This window comes from Musa acuminata, chromosome BXJ3-7 (genome assembly GCF_036884655.1).
Source record: "Musa acuminata AAA Group cultivar baxijiao chromosome BXJ3-7, Cavendish_Baxijiao_AAA, whole genome shotgun sequence".
Taxonomy (NCBI): domain Eukaryota; kingdom Viridiplantae; phylum Streptophyta; class Magnoliopsida; order Zingiberales; family Musaceae; genus Musa; species Musa acuminata.
The window spans coordinates 28698573-28721500 of record NC_088355.1 but is presented as its reverse complement, the minus strand read 5'-3'; positions in this window follow the sequence as shown (position 1 = coordinate 28721500).

Below are 22928 nucleotides of genomic sequence, written 5' to 3'. Positions count from 1 at the left end.
AGTTTACGTTTACGTTTGATTCTGCAGAACTGTTTTTCGTGCTTTTACGAACGAGCCTTTTTTTGCAGTTTACGCTTACATTTTAATCCTATTAATAACTGCAATCTGTCCTCTGTGATTTTACGAACGAGTTTCAACATTTAGACGCAAAACTGCATTCAGACGTAAATCGGCTTTCCTCGCTCAATCGTCAGATTTCAGTTCACGTTTACATCTTGATTTCAACTGCATACTGCCTTCTGCGAGTATACAAACGAGTTTCAAAGTTTAGACGTAAATCTGCGTTTAGACGTAAAACTGCGTTTAGACGTAAATCTGCGTTTAGACGTAAAACTGCGTTTAGACGTAAAACTGCGTTTAGACGTAAAACTGCGTTTAGACGTAAATCTACGTTTAGACGTAAATCTGCGTTTAGACGTAAATCTGCATTTAGACGTAAATCTGCGTTTAGACGTAAAACAGCGTTTAGACGTAAATCTGAGTTTAGACGTAAACTGCGCTTAGATGCAAAACTGCGCTTAGACGCAATCTGCGCTTAGACGCAAACTGCACTTAGATACAAACTGAGAATTTGCTTTTGCATCATAACAGTTTTTGAACGAACGCAGCTTTTGGTTTTTAATCGCTGTAAGATTTCCGCTGCACTAATTCACCCCCCCCCTCTTAGTGCTCTCGATCCTAACAGTAGCACCGCCAGAGCTCAAGTTTCGAGCTCTGCCAGGCGGTGCAACCTCTCCAGTCAGGCGGTGCAACCGCCTGAGCTCGGTCTTTGAGCTCTGGTAGAGAGGTGCAACCGCCCCTGACAGAGGTGGCACCGCCCAGAGGCTCAGTCTTCGAGCTCTGCCAGGCGGTGCGACCGCTCCAGTCAGGAGGTGCAACCGCCTGATCCCGGAATTCCGGGATTTGATCGTTTTGAGCTCCAAATTTGAACTGGGTTGGGGCCTATAAATACCCCACCCATTCAGCACTAAAGAGATATAGACCTACACCGAATTCTTGATCTTTTCTGTGATTCTAAGAGCTCAAATTTGTGTAAAGTCCAAAAGTTCTCTTTCTGTTCTTCAAGTCTTGAGTTGTAAAGAGAGGAGAGAAAGGTTATGTAAGGGTTGTCTCCTGAGCCCGTCAAAAGGAGTGAAACTGTAAAAGGGCAGTTGGCCTTTGCCTATTGAAGGAAGGCCTCTAGTTGACGTCGGTGACCTCGTCGGTGGAGGAAGCCAAAAGTGGAGTAGGTCAAGACTGACCGAACCACTCTAAATCTCTGGTTTGCTTTTATTTCGAGCACTTTATCATTACTGCAAACCTCCTACATAGCTACTGCTCTCTGCGCTTTTATGAACAAGTTTCTAAGTTTTGATCTTTCCGAATCTGCATTCAGACATAAATCGGTGTTTTCGTACGATCTTTACATTATAGTTTACATTTACATTTTGATTCTATTTATAACTGCAAACTGTCTTCTGCGCTTTTACGAACGAGTTTCTTTGCAGTTTACGTTTACGTTTTGATTCCATTTATAACTGCAAACTGCCTTCTGTGCTTTTACGAATGAGTGTCTAAGTTCAGATCTTTCCGAATCTGAGCTTAGACGCAAACTGCGCTTAGACGCAATCTGCGCTTAGACGCAAACTACGCTTAGACGCAATCTGAGCTTAGACGCAAACTGTGCTTAGACGCAAACTGCGCTTAGACACAATCTGAGCTTAGACGTAAACAGCGCTTAGATGCAAACTGCGCTTAGATGCAATCTGCATTTAGACGTAAACTGCGCTTAGACACAAACTGCATTTAGACGCAAACTGCGTAAACTGCGCTTAGACGCAAACTGTGTTTAGACGTAAACTGCACTTAATCATAAGTAATCTTAGAATCGGCTTTTGCATCAAAATAGTTTTTATCGAACGAACGCAGCTTTTGTTTTTAATCGCTGAAAGATTTCCGCTGCACTAATTCACCTCCCCCCCTCTTAGTGCTCTCGATCCTAACAATTGGTATCAGAGCCCGGTTAACTCTCAAACGGATTAAAACCCAAGAGAGATGGCTTATGCCGGAAATCAAGAGGGCCATTCCATTACATGTCCACCCATGTTTAATGGGACGGACTACACCTATTGGAAGACCCGAATGAGGATCTTTCTTATTTCTATGGACGTTGAACTCTGGAATCTTGTCGAGAATGGTTTTTCAAAGTCTTCTCTTCCAATGATCGATTGGAACGATTCGGAGTAGAAGGCTTTCGCTCTTAATGCAAAGGCTATGAATGCCTTATTTTGCGCACTTGATAAAAATGAGTTTAATCGTGTTTCGATTTGTGAAACTGCATTTGATATTTGGCACACACTCGAAGTGACTCATGAAGGCACAAGTAGAGTGAAAGAGTCAAAAATCAATCTTTTGTTACACTCTTTCGAACTTTTTCGAATGAAACCGAGTGAGACTATTGGCGACATGTTTACCCGTTTCACGGATGTTGTCAACGGTCTAAAAGGACTCGGAAAAAGTTTTTCAAATTTTGAGCTCGTAAATAAGATTCTAAGATCCCTTCCTAATAGTTAGGATCCTAAAGTCATTGCTATTCAAGAGGCAAAAGATCTAAACAACTTCCCTCTTGAAGAACTAATTGGTTCATTAATGACCTACGAGATGACTTGCAAAGCTCATGAAGAGCAAGAAGACATCCTTCCAAAGAACAGGAAGGATATGGCACTTAGAACTTTGGAAGATCACTTGAAAGAAAACTCAAGTGATAGGACTGTGATGATGACTTGGCACTTCTAACAAGAAAATTTAAAAAATTCATTAAAAGAAACAAGTTTAAGAATGATACTAAAAGTAAACTTGAACCCAAGAAAGACCAAGTTATTTGCTATGAGTGCAAAAAGCCGGGACACTACAAGAGTGATTGTCCCCAAGCCAAAAAGAGAACAACAAAAAAAGAAGGCGCTCAAAGCAACATGGGATGATTCGAGCGCGTCTGAAGAAGAGGAGTCTAACACCGAGCAAGTTGCTCATTACGCCTTAATGGCCATCGGAGAGGAGGTAACAAATTTATTATATGCTGATTTATCTTTCGATGAATTATTAAATGCCTTCCATGACTTATTTGATGAATGCAAGATTATCAATAGAAAATACAAATTGCTAAAAAAGGAGCATGATAGTCTTACTTGTGATTTTGATAAGTTAAAAATTGAATATCATGATAGTTTAAATTCATGTATCAAATGTCATGATCTAGAAACTCTCCAAAAAGAAAACTCGCTACTTAAGGACACCTTGAAGAAATTCGAGGTTGGTAGCAAGTCATTGAACATGATCCTTGCAAACAAGGGTCACTTTCCAAAAAGAAGTGGAATTGGATTTGTGAGAAGTCCTCACCTAAATCCAACCACCTTTATAAAAGGCCTCATCTTACATGTTCAACACCAAGCAAAATGTAACTTTTGTTACAAAATTGGACACAAGACGCATTATTGTCCATTCAAGAAAATTAGTCCAAACAAATTGATTTGGGTTCCTAAAGGAACCATGATAAACTCTATGCAACATGATAAACAATGTAAATCTATCTTTGAGGCACCCAAAAGCAAATGGGTACCTAAAAATCATCCTTTCTTGTAGAAACCCACACCATCGCAAGCTAGGAGCAAGAGATGGTACCTTGATAGTGGATGCTCAAGGCATATGACCGGAGATCCATCTCAATTCTCTAAGCTCACTAGCATAGATGAAGGCTATGTCACCTTCGGAGACAACAACAAGGGTAAAATCATTGGCAAAGGAACCATAGGTAACAAATCCAACTTCTTTATTGAAGATGTTTTGTTAGTTGATGGTTTAAAACATAACCTCTTGAGCATTAGTCAATTATGTGATAAAGGATACATTGTCAAATTCAAATCTAATGCTTGCATCATTGAAAAACCACATAAGAACATGTCTATGATTGCATTAAAACAAAATAACGTATACACTATTGACATCAATGATTTATGTGATGAAATATGTTTTGCGGTTATGAATGAGGATGCTTGGCTATGGCACAGAAGATTAGGTCATGCTAGCATGAAACTAATCACTCAAATATCATCTAGAGAACTTGTAAGAGGAATTCCTCATATCAAGTTCATCAAAGATAATGTATGTGATGCTTGCCAATTAGGTAAACAAATTAAGGGTAGTTTCAAAGCTAAGAATCAAATAAGCACCTCTAGGCCCTTACAATTGATCCATATGGACTTATTCGGACCAATCTCTACATCGAGTCTTGGAGGTAGCAAGTACGCCTTTGTCATTGTTGATGACTATAGCAGATATACATGGACCTACTTCTTAAAACAAAAAAATGAATGCTTTAAATATTTTACCAAGTTTTGTAAACTTGTTCAAAATCAGAAGGGTTCTATGATTTCGTCAATTAGAAGTGATCATGGTGGAGAATTTCAAAACCATGACTTCCAAGAATTCTGTGAACTCTATGGATACAACTATAACTTCTCTACTCCAAGAAATCCTCAACAAAATGGGGTAGTAGAAAGAAAAAATCGAAATCTACAAGAAATGGCAAGAACCATGTTGAATGAACATAGCCTACCCAAATATTTTTGGGCCGAAGCCGTAAACACTGCATGCTATATTTTGAATAGAGTTCTAGTAAGACCCTTACTCACCAAAACTCCTTATGAGTTATGGAATAACAAAAAACCCAATGTCTCATATTTTAAAGTCTTTGGGTGTAAATGTTTTATCTTAAATGAAAAGGATAACTTAGGAAAATTCGATGCTAAATCTGATGAAGGAATCTTTCTTGGTTATTCTTCGGTTTCTAAAGCTTTTCGTATTTTCAATAAAAGAACTTTAATTATTGAAGAATCCATCTATGTTGTTTTCAATGAGATTTCCGAAATTAGGAAAAATGATCTTGACGATGATGTTAATTTTGATTCTTTGAATTTAAACGAAATCCCGTCTCCAACTAGCAACTTGGATGCATCCACTTCTCATATTTCCTTACCCAAGGATTGGAAGTATGTAGATGCTCATCCTAAGGAGCTAATCTTAGGAGACACATCAAAGCGGGTTCAAACACGATCTTCTTTTAAAAAATTTTACGCCAACATCGCCTTTCTCTCCTAAATTGAACCCAAATGTGTTGATGAAGCCATGAAAGATGATTCATGGATTATCGCAATGCAAGATGAATTGAATCAATTTGAGAGAAATGAGGTGTGGACGCTTGTTCCTAGGCCAAATGACCATTTAGTTATTAGTACTAAATGGGTCTTTAGAAACAAGCAAGATGAAAATGGTATCGTGGTTAGAAACAAGGCTAGATTAGTGGCCAAAGGTTTCAACCAAGAAGAAGGTATCGACTATGAAGAAACCTTCGCTCCTGTGGCTCGATTAGAAGCCATAAGAATGCTCCTTGCCTACGCTAGCAGTATTAATTTTAAATTATTTCAAATGGACGTTAAAAGTGCTTTTCTTAATGGCTTTATTTCCGAAGAAGTCTATGTTGAACAACCTCCTGTATTTGAAAATAATAGTCTCCCTAATCATATGTTTAGATTAATTAAAGCTCTCTATGGTTTAAAACAAGCTCCAAGGGCTTGGTATAAGAGACTTAGTTCTTTTCTTATTGAAAATAATTTCATAAAAGGCAAGGTTGATACTACATTATTCATTAAGAACTTTGAAAATAATTTTCTCATTGTTCAAATTTATGTTGATGATATTATCTTTGGTTCTACGAATGAATCTCTTTGTGAATCCTTTGCTAAAACTATGAGTCTTGAATTCGAAATGAGTCTAATGGGAGAGTTAACATTCTTCTTAGGTCTACAAATCAAACAACTAAGCAATGACATCTTTATTAGTCAAACTAAATATGCTATGAGTTTACTAAAGAAGTTTAATATGAATAACTCAAAAGCTATTAACACTCCTATGAGCACCTCCACTAAGTTAGAAATTGATAAAAGTGGAGAAAGCTTCGATTAAAAAACCTATAGGGGTATGATAGGAAGTTTACTTTACCTCACTGCAACTAGACCAGACATAATGTTCAGTGTAGGACTTTGTGCTAGATTTCAATCAAACCTTAAGATATCTCATCTCAAAGCAGCTAAAAGAATACTTAGATATCTTAATGGTACCACAAATCTAGGATTATGGTACCCAAAATCAGATAAGCTTGAGTTAATTGCTTATGCTGATGCGGACTTCGCTGGCTATAGATTAGATAGAAAAAGCACATCAGGAACATGTCAATTCTTAGGACATGCCCTTGTTTCCTGGTCATCTAAGAAACAAAACTCGGTTGCACTATCAACAACCGAAGCTGAATATATTACAGCAAGTGCATGCTGTGCACAAGTTGTTTGGATGAAAAATACCTTAGAATATTATAAAGTTCATCTTAAAAATATTACCATTAAATGTGATAACACAAGTGCAATATGCCTAACAAAAAACCCTATACAACACTCAAGAACAAAACATATTGACATCAGACATCACTTTATACGAGATCATGTTACGAATCATGATGTAATCATAGAATTCATTGATACGAAACATCAACTAGCTGATATCTTTACAAAACCTCTAAGTGAAGAACAATTTGATTTCATAAGAAGAGAATTAGGAATGTTGATGTGTCCGAATACTTAAACTAGTTAAAATTATTTTTCGGACGTTATTGATTACTATTACATGCCTTGGTATCACTTGATCAAATAACATGTTGGAAATTATGTGACAAATGTTTTTGAAAATCAGTAGCTTACTCATATCCGAATGCATGTAAGAAGTTCATCTTATTTTCGGTTTGAATGCTAAAAATAGGATTTTCCTGTACACTCTTATGAAAACTTTTTGAAAAATAAGTTTCCTCCTTCAAGCAATGAACTATAACATAACAAGGAGAAGAGATATTCAAAGTATTATATGTGTCATGCCTTCCTTTATGTGCTTGATAACCTGCTGGAATCACATCTACCATGCTTTTTGATAATGCTACCATGCTTTTTGTTGATGACAAAGGGGGAGAAAAATATGAATTGATATGGTTGCTATCACTAATGTTATGATTAGGCCATACTTGATATCACTAATAATGATATGGTTGCTATTACTGATGTTGATATGGTTGCTATCATTGATACTATGATTAGGCCATACTTGCATCACCAAGAAATATATGATTGCCATATGCCCTATATCAAGATATCAAACAAAAATTTGCATCGTATGAACTGATATCTTACCATGTGATGCAATGCTACACTTGCTAAAATATTCGAAATGTGTACATCATATGATATCAAAATCTTGCTTCACAGCTTTACATGTCGATATCTTACAATATGATGAATTGTTACAATAACCATCATTCAAATTTGTTAAATTTGAAAATGTATGTCAAGACTTGACATCATCTTCAAAGAGATACATTATGATAGGAATCATGATGAGAATATGTCTCTTGAATTTATAAAGTTTTTAAATTCGAGAGGTATGGCATATAGACAGGGGGAGTTAAGGTTAACTCCATTATCAATTGATTGTCATCATCAAAAAGGGGGAGATTGTTGAATCTCGGATTTTGATGATGAAGTCAATTGTCATTTGTTGTCTAATGTATGTGTTGAGATAAGTGTGCAGGATTAACTATGATGAAAGTAAGACATGTAGCAGGAGTTGCGCCGGAGTCATGACAATGATCACGTTGGGAGTTCGAGAGCTCGACGGAAGTTCGGACAGTCGTCGGAGGTTCTACGGGAACAAATCCGAGAAGTCCAGAAGCTTGCCAAAGGAGCTCGTCGGAACTTGCCAAGTGGATCGTCGTAGTCTAGGAGTTTGCTGGAAGTCCGTAGGAGCATCACCGAGGGTTCATCGGATGATCAACGGAAGTTCGCCGGAAACTTGCCGGAAGAAGCGAGTGACGCACCGAAGCAAGCTGCAGAACATGTCTTAGGAAATAATCGTAGTTAGCACTTTGATTAAGTTAGAAATGAGAGGTGATCCCATTAGCTTAATCCTGGGGCAATTGGGCCCCTGAAAAAACTCATATTGGGTCGAATGGTTCAGCCCATTCGGACCCAAGTTACTGTGGGAGGTGCAACCGCCCAAGCAGGGAGGTAGCACCACCCAGGCTATGTCTCCCAGCGAGACTGGGAGGTGCAACCGCTCCAGCCAAGAGGTGGCACCGCCCCGGGCTCAGTCTCCGAGCGAGACTGGGCGGTGCAACCTCCTCTGTCAGGAGGTAGCACCGCCAGAGCTCAAGTTTCGAGCTCTGCCAAGCGGTGCAACCTCTCCAGTCAAGCGGTGCAATCGCCTGAGTTCGGTCTTCGAGCTCTGGCAGAGAGGTGCAACCGCCCCTGACAGAGGTGGCACCGCCCAGAGGCTCAGTCTTCGAGCTCTGCCAGGCGGTGCAACTGCTCCAGTCAGGAGGTGCAACCGCCTGATCCCGGAATTCCGGGATTTGATCGTTTTGAGCTCCAAATTTGAACTGGGTTGGGGCCTATATATACCCCACCCATTCAGCACTGAAGAGATACAGACCTACACCGAATTCTTGATCTTTTCTGTGATTCTAAGAGCTCAAATTTGTGTAAAGTCCAAAAGTTCTCCTCTTTCTGTTCTTCAAGTCTTGAGTTGTAAAGAGAGGAGAGAAAGGTTCTGTAAGGGTTGTCTCTTGAGCCCGTCAAAAGGAGTGAAACTATAAAAGGGCAGTTGGCCTTCGCCTATTGAAGGAAGGCCTCTAGTTGACGTCGGTGACCTCGTCGATGGAGGAAGCCAAAAGTGGAGTAGGTCAAGACTGACCGAACCACTCTAAATCTCTGGTTTGCTTTTATTTCAAGCACTTTATCATTACTGCAAACCTCCTACATAGCTACTGCTCTCTGCTCTTTTACGAACAAGTTTCTAAGTTCTGATCTTTCCGAATCTGCATTCAGATGTAAATCGGTGTTTTCGTACGATCTTTACATTGCAGTTTACATTTACGTTTTGATTCTATTTATAATTGCAAACTGTCTTCTGCGCTTTTACGAACGAGTTTCTTTGCAGTTTACGTTTACATTTTGATTCCATTTATAACTGCAAACTGCTTTCTGCGCTTTTACAAATGAGTGTTTGAGTTCAGATCTTTCGGAATCTGAGCTTAGACACAAACTGCGCTTAGACGCAATCTGCGCTTAGACGCAAACTGCGCTTAGACGTAATCTGAGATTAGATGCAAAATGCCCTTAGACGCAAACTGTGCTTAGACGCAATCTGAGCTTAGACGTAAACTGCGCTTAGATGCAAACTGCGCTTAGACGTAATCTGTATTTAGACGTAAACTACGCTTAGACGCAAACTGCATTTAGACGCAAACTGCGTAAACTGCGCTTAGACGCAAACTGTGTTTAGATGTAAACTGCACTTAATCATAAGTAATCTTAGAATCGGCTTTTGCATCAAAATAGTTTTTATCGAACGAACGCAGCTTTCGTTTTTAATCGCTGAAAGATTTCCGCTGCACTAATTCACCCCCCCCCCCCCCCCCTCTTAGTGCTCTCGATCCTAACAAATATTACTAGGATTATTTTAGAAATAATATATTGATCAAGTCTTTAAGAGATTTAGTATATAGTTTTGTTCAACTAATGATACATTGCTTAACATATTTGAAAATTTTAGTCAAAGTCAGTGATTTATGAATGACTTAAAAAATTTAAATAAAAATATTTCTTGTGGATGCTTAGTTGGAAGTTTATTATATACATAAGTGATAAGATGCACAACTGATATCTTATCAGTAGATATCAATTTTACAATAAGGAATATTGGGTAGATAAAGAGTTATCGATAAATAAAACATTAGAAGATTATAAATAAATTGATATGATATCTATAAGAGATGAAATATTGTATACTCATATACAAGAGTTTAGATCAGCATAAAATGATAGGATTTTTAGACACTAATTCTATACATTGTCTCGATCGTATAAAATCCACTTTATAATTTGTATTTATATTAACTAGTGAGGTAATTTTTAATAATATTATAATGCAAATTGTGTTAAGATCAGGAGCACTAAGAGGGGGGAGTGAATTAGTACAGTGGAAAACTTTCGACGATTTAAAACGACGTTCATACGATGAAATCGTTTCCGACGTAAAACTATTTTCGGAAACTTAACTTGAAAGCGAGTTCGTAAAGGAGTGCAGCAAAAGTACTGAGGAAGTAAAGCACATATGATGGTTTGCAGTAAGGTAAACAATAAGAATAAATGCAAACCAGTGAGCACCGTAATTTTGAGAGTGGTTCGATCAATCTTGACCTACATCCACTTTTGGCTTTCTCCTCCGACGAGGTCACCGATGTCCACTAGAGGCCTTCCTTCAATAGGCGAAGGCCAACCACCCTTTTACAGTTTTACTCCTTTTGACGGGCTTAGGAGACAACCCTTACAGATTTTTCACTCCTCTCTTGAATGATCAAAACTTAGACGAAAAGAGGGAGAGGAACTTTTGACCTTTACAACACTTTTGAGCTCTAAAATTCTAACAATAAGATCAAGATCTTGGTGCCCTTTCATGCAGGAAAGGGTGGGGTTTATATAGGCCCTAAACTGGATTGAATTTGGAGCTCAAAAATATCATTTCCCAGATTTTCGGGGTCCTGGCGGTACTACCGCCATAACTGGGCGGTACTACCGCTCGGAGACCGAGCTCAGGTAGTACCATCGCCTGACAAGGGCGGTACCACCGCCAAGTCTCGCTCGGAGACTGAGCCCAGGCGATACCACCACCTGACCTGGGCGGTTGCATCGCTTAGCTTTCTTGAGCTCCTAGGCAGTGCCACCGCTGACCCAGGTGGTGCCACCACCGACTAGGAAATCTGGATCCGAATGGGCTGATTCATTCGGCCCAATTTAGGTCTGTCAAAGGCCCAATTGCCCCCAGATTAAGTTAATGGGATTATCTCCCATTCCTAACTTAATCTACATGCTAACTACGATATTTTTTAAGATATTTACTGCAACTTGCTCCGGTGCGTCGATCACTTCTTCCAGCAAGCTTCCGGCGAACTTCTAGTGAACATCCGACGAACCCTCGGCGATGCTCCGACGGATTTTCGGCAAACTCCTAGACTTACGACGATCCACTTAGTGAGTTCTGACGAGCTTCTTTGGCAAACTCCTAGACTTCTCGGATTTGTTCCCATAGAACCTCCGATGACCGTCTGGACTTCCGTCGAACTCTCGAACCCCCAACGTGATCATGGTCTTGATTCCGATGCAACTCTTACTGCATGTCTTACTTCCATCGTAGTTAATCCTGCACACTTATCTCAACATATGAACTAGATAACAAATGACAATTGACTTCATCATCAAAATCTAAGATTCAATAATCTCCCCATTTTTCATGATGACAATCAATTGATAACGGAGTTAATCTTAACTCTCCCTATATATATGCCATACTTGAGATAAGTCATTCTTGAATTCAAAGCCTTTGAATTCAAGAGACATATTGATAAGTTAAGATTGTTTAACCTTATCAATACTCTGTTAGGATCAAGAGCACTAAGAGGGGGGGGGGGGGGGTGAATTAGTGCAGCGGAAATCTTTCACTATTAAAATCGAAAGCTGCGTTCGTTTGATAAAAATGATTTCGATTTAAAAGCTGATTCTAAGATTACTTTAACTTAAGATTAAGCGAGATGACGTTAAAGTAAATCTACGAAGGCAGTTTGCAGTTTATGATGAAAATCAGAATGCAAGCGCAAACTGAAATGCGACGTTCGTACGATAAAACCGGTTTACGTCTAAATGCCAATTTTGAAGATACTAAACTTTGAGATACGTTTTATAAATCCGCAGAAGGTAGTTTGCAGTTATGATTGAAATCAAAATGTAAACGTAAACTGAAATATAATGATGGTACGAAAAAGTCGATTTACGTCTAAACGCAGATTCGGAAAGCTCTGAACTTAGAAACTCGTTCGTAAAAGCGCAGAAGGCAGTAGCTATTTAGGAGGTTTGCAGTAAAGATACAATGCTCAAAGTAAATGCAAACCGAGATTTAGAGTGGTTCGGTCAATCTTGACCTACTCCACTTTTGGCTTCCTCCATCGAAGAGGTCACCGACGTCACCTAGAGGCCTTCCTTCAATAGGCGAAGGCCAACCACCCTTTTACAGTTTCACTCCTTTTGACGGGCTTAGGAGACAACCCTTACAGAGATTTTCTCTCCTCTCTTTACAACTCAAAACTTTGAAGAACAGAGGGAGGAGAACTTTTGGCCTTTACAACAATTTTGAGCTCTAAGAATCACAGAAAAAGATCAAGATTTCGAGTGTTAGTTGTTCTGTTTCAGTGCTGAATGGGTGGGGTATTTATAGGCCCCAACCCAGTTCAAATTTGGAGCTCAAAACTATCAATTCCCAGAATTCTGGGATCAGGCAATTGCACCTCCTGACTGGGGCGGTTGCACCGCCTGGTAGAGCTCAAAGACTGAGCCTCTAGGCGGTGCCACCTCTATCAGGGGCGGTTGCACCTCTCTGCCAGAGCTCGAAGACCGAGCTCAGGCAGTTGCACCTCTTGACTGGGGCGGTTGCACCGCTTGCCAGAGCTCGAAGACTGAGCTCAGGCGGTGCTACCTCCTGTCAGGAGAGGTTGCACCGCCCAGTCTCGCTCAGAGACTGAGCCCAGGCGGTGCTACCTCCTGGCTTGGGCGGTTGCACCTCCTACAGCAATCAGGTTCCGAATGGGTAGATCCATTCGGTCCAATTTGGGTTTTTTAAGGGCCCAATTGCCCCAAGATTAAGCTAATGGGATCACCTCCCATTTTTAACTTAATCATTGTGCTAACTATAATAAATCCTAAGATAATTTCTGCAACTTGCTCCGGTGCGTCAATCGCTTCTTCCGGCGAGCTTCCGGCAAACTTCCGTCGATCATCCGATGAACCTTCGGTGATGCTCCTGCGGACTTCCGGCAAACTCTTGGACTTGAGACGATCCACTTGGTGAGTTCCGATGAGCTTCTTTGGCAAGCTTATGGACTTCTCGGATTTGTTCCCGCAGAACCTCCGACGACTGTCCGAACTTCCGTCGAACTCTCGAACTCCCAACGTGATCATTGTCTTGACTCCGGCGCAACTCCTACTGCATGTCTTACTTTCATCGTAGTTAATCCTGCACATGTAAACAAAACTTCGATCGAGACAATTAATCCTAAGCAATTTAACCAAGTTGTCCGGCATGTCATTGGTCCCTCGACGCTTCGTCCGATTCTTCGGTGCATCGTCCTTTCCTGCGGCCTATTGCCCAATCGGCCAGTTGGCTCCACAACTCCGATATCCTTGGCACAATACCCGCTCTTCTTGGCCCGATGCCCGAGTCCACGGCCCGAAGCCTTCTGTCGATACGTCGACCGATCCACCGGCCCGACGTCCAATCTTCTGACATGTTCCTCCGGTACAACATGATTTTCCTGTTTTAATTGTCTCATCCTGATCGAGGCATCCTGCGTCACTCAAAACACAGATTAAATTAGAAACATATAACAAGTAGTTTCATCATCAAAATACGAGATTCAACAATCTCCCCCTTTTTGATGATGACAACCACTTGATGACGGAGTTAAACTTAACTCCCGGAGTTTAAACAAACTCCCCCTATTAATATGCCATATTGATAGAACCTTGAATTCAAACTGAATTCAAATCATTGCAATATTCATCTTGAATACTTGCAACACGTCATCATGAACTTATGCATAAACGTATGCATAACATGTCATGTCATCAACATACTTCTCCCCCTTTGTCATAAACAAAAAGGAGAAGTACCACAATCAAGTGTTTGTGATATTAGTTCAACTCATTGCATAAAAAACATAATATTATATTTTATCATCATGCAAGTTTGTTATTATCAAATATCAACATGTAAAATTGCGATGTAAGCTTTTGATATCATAACGCAAACATTTCAAGTGTTTATCAATTGTAGCATTTCATCACATGGTAAGATATCAACGCGTAAAATTACGATACAAGTTCTTGATATCTTAACGCATGATGCAAACATGGCATAATGCATGTATGGCAATTATAGCATCAATTCATATATCTCTTGATGATGCAAGCATTGCAAATATGTAAATCATATCAATTCATATATCTCTTGATGATCCAAGCATAGCATCAGTGTTCATAGCATCAATTCATATATTTCTCCCCCTTTGTTATCAACAAAACGGAGAACGATATAAGCAAATTTTAAGCATAAGTGCTTGTAATTATTCATGTCATAACTAGGTTCATGTCATTTTCCAACAGTGAGTGATAGGATATCAATTATACAAATATCTCAAGGAAAACATGACATGGAGATAGCTTTGAAAAACTTCTTCCTTTTTTTTATCTGTTATTATCTTTTTGCATGAAGGAGGAAGACTATTTGTGATACATGCTATTTGTGAGTTTACTTCGAGTAAAGTTAGAATCGATGAGAGATTAAATCATGCTTCATTTTTACAAGGATCAAGATATGTATGTGAAACAAATCCTTACAATTAAAAACACTTTCATCCATATTCATCAAATCCATTTCTCAAAAAAAATATTTTTCACATGATATGTGTATGAGAGATGTATTTGCTAGTTGATTACATATGTCAAAAATCAATGATATGAATTAAACTTGATATGACATATGCTTGTTAAGTTCGGAAGAGAGTAAACTTGATATGTTAGGATCACGAGAATCCGAAAATGAAATTTGACACTTTCTTGCATTCGGACAAGGTTTTGCTATAGATATTCAATTACAATCATGAAGGTAAAGCATGCTTGTTATCATGGAAGTTTTGTATTCAAGCACATAATTTTCAACATGTAATTGTGTAAAATCATTATGCCAATCAAGTGATTTGATCATTCAATCAAAAAATAATTTTAACACGTTCAATCATTAGGACGTATTTTTGCCATAGTTTTTCAAATACAATCATGAAGATAAGGCATGCTCATCAACATGGTAGTATAATGACAAGTTTACAATTTTAAGACACGCAAGCTAGTAATTTTGAGATGTTCAAGAAAGCAACTCTTGCTTCTTGAAATATAAGTTTTGCTACATGTTCAAGTTAACTTTTTGCTTCTGCAAGATATCATTCCTTGGTGATGTTCAATAAGTTCTACATCATGCAAGCTAGTGAATCTTATAACATTTTAGAACATGCATAATCACCAAAGCATCATAAATTTTAATGATGTGCAAAATTACAAATTTTGCATGTTGCATTTGTGCATCTTGAGATTTGTAAGATAGCACTTCTTGGTGATGTTCAAGATAACAATTCCTTTTCTTTTGAGAAGTGTAATTATTTTCTTTCTACCTTTTTTTTAATTATATGAGCTAGCAAATTAGCTTTCAAGCATGTTTTGCTCCCCCTTTGTCATTGTCAAAAAGAAGGTAAGACCTTTTACGTTAATTTCGAAATTATGACAAAGGTAAATAGCATTGATGAAAATTCAAGTCTTGAATGTCAAAACAATTATTTTATCATGAATATTTCATCTTTGCATGCATCATTATCATCATATATATTTTTAAAACATATAAACTCATTATTATATGGTTCCAAATCATCATTCCTATTATTTCAATGATTGTTTCAATCATCTTTATAGCTTATCATGCATAATATGTCAAACCATCTAACATGATACAAACATTTATTTTTAAAGTATTTATCGCTTCATTTTGATCATGATACCAAACATTCATCATTTAGAGCATTCATGACATTATCATCATTTATCATGAATATTTTATTTCAGCAACAACTCATAGCATTTTAAATCATGATTCACATCATATACAATACGTCACATCATAATTAAAAAGCTCAAGTATTGCGTGCATCATTGCAAATCATAAATGTTTCATATCATGATGGTATCAATTTTGTTACATTATATCCTACCATGCATGATCATAACCTTTCATTTGTATACATCAAAATAAATTAATGAATATTTCATGTATTCATATCATCACACATAATTTCAAAAATATATACTCATTAATCATAACTTCAACTTAAACATGATTTAATATACTCAAAATCGAGAAATAACAATGGACATCAACATGATACACATTATTACTTCTTAACCATGATTTCATATTTTCAATCAAAATCATTTTGTTTGTTTATCATAAAATATGCAATATTATCATTTTCAAAATTACTAGCATGATCATAATATTTTTATTTTTTTTTAAACATTAATTCTAAACTAAAAAAGAAAATGTATTATGAAGAGCATCATGTTATTTCGAAATAATTCAAGAGAGTTGATTTACTTACCTTGTAGTCGAAGCCTGTCAAAGCACAATTCGCCGTTTCACCTTTGGAAGTTCTTGATTCATCCTTGGTTGCCTTCCTCTTCTTTGGCCTCTTCCTTCGTTCAAGTTCATTGTTTATTTTAGATTTTTGTTTAATAAACTTATTAAGATTTAGTGTTCGAAGTTCAAGTTCATCATTGTCCTCATCACTTGAGTCATCGCTCAAGTGGCAATCATTTGTCCGGAGTTCCAAATCCTTCCTGTTCTTTGGAAGGTGATTGTGTTCAACATGTTCATCATGTGCATTGTGCACCATTTCATATGTCATCAACGAACCAATTAGTTCTTCAAGTGGTAAGTTGTTTAGGTTTTTAGCTTCTTGTATTGCAGTTACTTTTGAATCCCACTTCTTAGAAAGAGAACGCAAAATCTTGTTTACGAGTTCAAAATCCGAAAAATATTTTCCAAGAGCTCTTAAACTATTGACGACATCCGTGAAACGGGTGTACATGTCGCCTATAGTCTCGCTTGGTTGTATTCGAAAAAGCTCAAAATCATATAATAAAAAGTTAACTTTCGAGTCTTTGACTCTACTAGTTCCCTCGTGCGTGATTTCAAGTGTTCGCCAAATGTCAAAAGCCATTTCGCACGTAGAAATCCGATTGAACTCATTTTTGTCCAAAGCGCAAAATAAGGCATTCATAGCCTTTGCATTTAAAGAAAAATACTTCTTCTCCAAATCCGACCATTCGTTCATCGGTTTAGAGGGAAGTTGAAAACTGTTTTCAATGATATTCTATAAATCCAAATTCATAGAAATCAAGAAAACTCTCATTCGAGTTTTCCAATAAGTGTAGTCCAATCCGTTAAACAACGGTGGATGAAAGACCGATAAGCCCTCTTGAAAGCCATGAAGAGCCATTTCTCTCGGGTGTAAATCCGAAATGAGAAAAACCGGGCTCTGATACCACTTGTTAGGATCAAGAGGACTAAGAGGGGGGGGGGGTGAATTAGTGCAGCGAAAATCTTTCACTATTAAAATCGAAAGCTGCGTTCGTTTGATAAAAATGATTTTGATGTAAAAGCCGATTCTAAGATTACTTTAACTTAAGATTAAGCGAGATGACGTTAAAGTAAATCTATGAAGTCAGTTTGCAGTTTATGATGAAAATCAGAATGCAAGCGCAAACTGAAATGCGATGTTCGTACGATAAAACCGGTTTACGTCTAAATGCCAATTTTGAAGATACTGAACTTTGAGATACATTTTATAAATGCGCAGAAGGCAGTTTGCAGTTATGATTGAAATCAAAACGTAAACGTAAACTGAAATGTAATGATCGTACGAAAAAGCCGATTTACGTCTAAACGCAGATTCAGAAAGCTCTGAACTTAGAAACTCGTTCGTAAAAGCGCAGAAGGCAGTAGCTATTTAGGAGGTTTGCAGTAAAGATAAAATGCTCAAAGTAAATGCAAACCGAGATTTAGAGTGGTTCGGTCAATCTTGACCTACTCCACTTTTGGCTTCCTCCACCGACGAGGTCACCGACGTCAACTAGAGGCCTTCCTTCAATAGGCGAAGGCCAACCACCCTTTTACAGTTTCTCTCCTTTTGACGGGCTTAGGAGACAACCCTTACAGAGATTTTCTCTTCTCTCTTTACAACTCAAAACTTTGAAGAACAGAGGGAGGAGAACTTTTGGCCTTTACAACAATTTTGAGCTCTAAGAATCACAGAAAAAGATCAAGATTTCGAGTGTAGTTGTTATGTTTCAGTGCTGAATGGGTGGGGTATTTATAGGCCCCAACCCAGTTCAAATTTGGAGCTCAAAATTGTCAATTCCCGGAATTCCGGGATCAGGCGGTTGCACCTCCTGACTAGGGCGATTGCACCGCCTGGTAGAGCTCGAAGACTGAGCCTCTGGGCGGTGCCACCTCTGTTAGGGGCGGTTGCACCTCTCTGCCAAAGCTCGAAGATCGAGCTCAGGCGGTTGCACCTCCTGGTTGGGGCGGTTGCACCGCTTGCCTGAGCTCGAAGACTGAGCTCAGGTGGTGCTATCTCCTGTCAGGAGAGGTTGCACCGCCCAGTCTCGCTCGGAGACTGAGCCCAGGCGGTGCTACCTCCTGGCTGGGGTGGTTGCACCACCCAGTCTCCCTGGGAGACTTAGCCCAGGCGGTGCTACCTCCTGGCTTGGGCGGTTGCACCTCCCACAGCAATCAGGGTTCGAATGGGTAGATCCATTCGGCCCAATTTGGGTTTTTCAGAGGCCCAACTGCCCCAAGATTAAGCTAATGGGATCACCTCCCATTTCCAACTTAATCATTGTGCTAACTATGATAAATCCTAAGACAATTTCTGCAACTTGCTCTGGTGCGTTAATCGCTTCTTCCGGCGAGCTTCCGGTGAACTTCCGTCGATCATCCGATGAACCCTCGGTGATGCTCCTGTGGACTTCCGGCAAACTCCTGAACTTGCGTCGATCCACTTGGCGAGTTCCGACGAGCTTCTTTGGCAAGCTTATGGACTTCTCGGATTTGTTCCCGTAGAACCTCCGACGACTATCCGAACTTCCGTCGAACTCTCGAACTCCCAACGTGATCATTGTCTTGACTCCGACGCAACTCCTACTGCATGTCTTACTTTCATCGTAGTTAATCCAGCACATGTAAACACAACTTCGATCGAGACAATTAATCCTAAGCAATTAACCAAGTTGTCCGGCATGTCATTGGTCCCTCGACGCTTCATCCGATTCTTCGGCGCATCGTCCTTTCCTACGGCCTATTGCCCAATCGGCCAGTTGGCTCTGCAACTCCGATATCCTTGGCACAATACCCGCTCTTCTTGGCCCGATGCCCGAGTCCACGGCCCGAAGCCTTCTATCGATACGTCGACCGATCCACCGGCCCGACGTCCAATCTTCTGAAATGTTCCTCCGGCACAACATGATTTTCCTGCTTTAATTGTCTCATCCTGATCGAGGCATCCTACGTCACTCAAAACGCAGATTAAATCAGAAACATATATCAAGTAGTTTCATCATCAAAATATGAGATTCAACATACTCCCATCATGATTCCTATCATGATGTATTTATCTGAAAATGATGTCAAGGCTTGACAACCATTTTCAGGTTTTACATTTTAAGTGTGAAAGATAGCAATCGTAGCAATTCATCATATGATAAGATATCAACATATAAAATTGCGATGTAAGTTTTTGATATCTTAACATAATACAAACATTTCAAGTGTTTAGCAATCATAACATTTCATCACATGACAAGATATCAATTTGTAGAATTGCGATGTAAGCTCTAGATATCTTAACATAGTGCAAATATGGCAATAACATAGTGCAAATATGGCATAATAAGGCAATCACAATAATTTTATCACCAATTTATCATATATTTCGATGCAAGTTTTTGATATCTTAACATAATTCAAATTCAAATATGGCACTCATAGCATCAATTCATATAGCATTAAATTCAAATATGGCACTCATAGCATCAATTCATATATTTCTCATTTAAATATAGCACTCATAGTATCAATTCATATATTTCTCCCCCTTTGTCATCAACAAAAAGGAGAATGATATAAGCAAATTTTAACTAGGTTTATGTCATTTTCAATAATGAGTGATAGGATACCAATTATATAAACATCTCAAGGAAAACATGACATGGAGATAACTTTCATTACTTCTTCCTCTTTATTTGTTATTATCTTTTTATATGAAGGAGGAAAGCCATTTGTGAGCTTACTCGAATGAAGTTAAAATTGATAAGATTTTAAAGCACGCTTCATTTTTACAAGGAACAAGATATATGTGTGAATCAAATCCTTGCACATAAAATTATTTCTCAAAAGATATAAGAAGGAATCATCAAATCCATTTCTCAAAAGATATTTTTCACATGATAAGTCTATGAGAGATGCATTTGCTAGTTGATTCCATATGTCAAAAATCAATCATGTGAATCAAACTCGATATGACATATGTTTATTAAGTCCGAAAGAGAATAATGTATCGAGAAAATCCGATTGTTAGGATCAAGAAGATCCAAAAATAAAATTTAACACTTTCATGCATTTGGACGAGGTTTTGCTATAGATTTTCAAATTCAATCAAGAAGATAAAACAAGCTTATTATCATGGAAATTTTTGTATCCAAAACACATAATTTCCAACATGTAATTAAGGCATGTAATTATGTAAAATCATCATGGCAATTAAGTGATTTGATTATTAAATCAAGAAAGTCCAAAAAATAATCTTAACAAGTTCATATATTCTGACACATTAACATTCCAATTTCTCTTCTAATGAAATCAAATTGTTCTTCACTCAGAGGTTTTGTAAAAATATCAGCTAGTTGATGCTTAGTATCAATGAACTCTATGATTACATCATGATTAGTGATATGATCTCGTATAAAGTGATGTCTAATATCAATATATTTTGTTTTTCAGTGTTGAATGAGATTCTTTGTTAAACATATTGCACTTGTGTTATCATATTTAATGGGAATATTTTTAAGATGAACTTTATAATCTTCTAAGGTTTCAAAATTTTTAAGATGAACTTTATAATCTTCAAAGGTTTCACAAAAGGTAAGGTCGATACTATATTGTTTATCTTAAAAAATTTTAAGATGAACTTTATAATCTTCTAAGGTTTCACAAAAGGTAAGGTCGATACTATATTATCTTCGGTTCTACGAATGAATCTCTTTGTGAATCATTGGCTAAAACCATGAGTCTCGAATTTGAAATGAGTTTGATGAGAGAATTAACATTTTTCTTAGGCTTACAAATTAAGCAACTAAGAATTTTGAAACCTTACCTTTTGGCTTACAAAGAATTATAAATTAAGCCTAAGAAAAATTGGTCATTTTTGTCGAACTTTATAATCTTCTTTTCTTATTGAAAATAATTTCATAAAAGGTAAGGTCGATACTATATTGTTTATCAAGAATTTTAAAATCTTTGTGAACACAAGTGCAATATAAAGTTATAAATAATGGCAATATCAAGATAATATATTTAATGGGAATGTTTTTAAGATAACATATTTTTAAGATAAAAATGAGAAAATTATTTTCAAAATTCTTGATAAACAATATAGTATCGACCTTACCTTTTGTAAAATTATTTTCAATAAGAAAAGAACTAAGTCTCTCATACCAAACCCTTGGGGCTTGTTTTAAACCATAAAGAGCTTTAATTAATTTCAATACATGATTAGGAATGCCATTATTTTTAAATCCAGGAGGATGTTCAACATAAACTTCTTCAGAAATCAAGCCATTAAAAAAAACGCTTTTAACATCCATTTGAAATAATTTAAAATTATTATTACTAGCATAGGCAAGTTATGGCTTCTAATCTAGCCATAGAAGCGAAGATTTCTTCGTAAGTGATTTGATTATTAAATCAAGAAAGTCCAAAAAATAATCTTAACAAGTTCATATATTCTGACACATTAACATTCCAATTTCTCTTCTAATGAAATCAAATTGTTCTTCACTCAGAGGTTTTGTAAAAATATCAGCTAGTTGATGCTTAGTATCAATGAACTCTATGATTACATCATGATTAGTGATATGATCTCGTATAAAGTGATGTCTAATATCAATATATTTTGTTTTTCAGTGTTGAATGAGATTCTTTGTTAAACATATTGCACTTGTGTTATCATATTTAATGGGAATATTTTTAAGATGAACTTTATAATCTTCTAAGGTTTCAAAATTTTTAAGATGAACTTTATAATCTTCAAAGGTTTCACAAAAGGTAAGGTCGATACTATATTGTTTATCTTAAAAATTCTTAAGATGAACTTTATAATCTTCTAATGTTTCACAAAAGGTAAGGTCGATACTATATTATCTTCGGTTCTACGAATGAATCTCTTTGTGAATCTTTGGCTAAAACCATGAGTCTCGAATTTGAAATGAGTTTGATGAGAGAATTAACATTTTTCTTATGCTTACAAATTAAGCAACTAAGAATTTTGAAACCTTACCTTTTGGCTTACAAAGAATTATAAATTAAGCCTAAGAAAAATTTGTCATTTTTCTCAAACTTTATAATCTTCTTTTCTTATTGAAAATAATTTCATAAAAGGTAAGGTCGATACTATATTGTTTATCAAGAATTTTAAAATCTTTGTGAACACAAGTGCAATATAAAGTTCTTGATAATGGAAATATCAAGATAATATATTTAATGGGAATATTTTTAAGATAACATATTTTTAAGATAACAATGAGAAAATTATTTTCAAAATTCTTGATAAACAATATAGTATCGACCTTACCTTTTGTAAAATTATTTTCAATAAGAAAAGAACTAAGTCTCTCATACCAAACCCTTGGGGCTTGTTTTAAACCATAAAGAGCTTTAATTAATTTAAATACATGATTAGGAATGCCATTATTTTTAAATCCAGGAGGTTGTTCAACATAAACTTCTTAAGAAATCAAGCCATTAAAAAAAACGCTTTTAACATCCATTTGAAACAATTTAAAATTATTATTACTAGCACAGGCAAGTTA